The sequence below is a fragment of the Danio aesculapii genome, chromosome 5, assembly GCF_903798145.1.
Source record: "Danio aesculapii chromosome 5, fDanAes4.1, whole genome shotgun sequence".
Lineage (NCBI taxonomy): Eukaryota > Metazoa > Chordata > Actinopteri > Cypriniformes > Danionidae > Danio > Danio aesculapii.
The window spans coordinates 34816552-34817946 of record NC_079439.1 but is presented as its reverse complement, the minus strand read 5'-3'; positions in this window follow the sequence as shown (position 1 = coordinate 34817946).

The following is a 1395-nucleotide window of genomic DNA, read 5'->3' as shown; positions in this document are numbered from 1 at the left end:
GATCTCACTAGCCTGGATGTAGTTTTCTTTTTGTAGTCCCCAAACTTTATTCGCTTTGGGCCTTGCTAAGCTAACTCTTTAAAAGCCAATGTATGCCTTTGCATTGAACTTTGAGCATACTACTGTACATTCAGAGATGTTGTTTATGTTCACACAGCTACACTACACATCAACTAAAGTTTAAAATATGATATTGTAGTAGACCACCCCTTTAACAACAAAACATCAGTAAATAGCACTATTCCGCCTAGACTGCTTTACTGAGGTGAAGTTGGTTTTATATTCACATGGTTCATTTTTGAACAATGACAACCTGTGATGCGCTTCCTATATTGTTTGCCGTGCTACTCTGAATATTCTGTCTGAAATAGCATGTAAGAGTGGCTCAGTAATGTGTAATTTCTGCATGCCAGCGGCCAAGCATTAACCATACAGTAGTCGCTTTAGGACAAAGCGCGTGAGAGAGTGAGACCAGCGATCCTTGCATGCATGAAATATTGCACATTATGACAAGTTTTGCTTGCTACACAACTGAAAATATGCTAGACATAATACAGTCTTTGTTGGGAATTATAGTGTTATAAAGTGCTGTAAAGTATTCTAACTGGTGAATGACTTGAACTAGTAGGTTGTCTGCTGTCATTTTTAAGGTGCATGTGTTCGTGTTTCAGGAGGCGTGGCTTTGGACAGCAGGGGAGGGACTGCGTTCCAAAGATATTATGCTAACCGGATAACATTTTGGCAGATAACCTACTGCACCTTTAACTAGTGTCAAAAAATCTTGCCCTTTTCTTTTATTTGTTTATTGTTATTATTGTTATTTATTGTTTGTTTGTAATTGTTTAAATCAAAAACCATGTCAATATCAAGGGAGCAAAGTTACAGGACTAACTTTGTGTGTGTGCTATAGGTTTCTTTTTCACCTTTAATATGACAGGATCTAGAGATCACTGACAGAAACACAGAGAAGGGAGGGATGGGCAAAGGACCTTGAGGCAGGAATCGCAATCGGATCACAATGAGTATGGAATAAAATCCCTGTCATAAATATTTAGTGTGTAAATAAAATTCACGCATCCGTAATTAGAAAATCATAAAGGAAAACGGAACGTCCTCGTAATTTTACGAGGGTACAATTATAAAATCTGTGATTAGAACAGACACAGATACGACATTTTCTTTTTCTGTTTGTATATGACTGATATATTTACGATGGGTGTACTTTACAAACACAAAATACAGTTTCACCACGGACACGAAGACCTGATTACGAGTACAAATCAAACAGCGACACTCCACTGTCAAAATTACGTCACCGCTCTCACAGGCATTAATAAACAAGCGAGAGTCATCGTTCAAAACAGCGCACCTGCTGGGCACTCGAGCTCCCACACG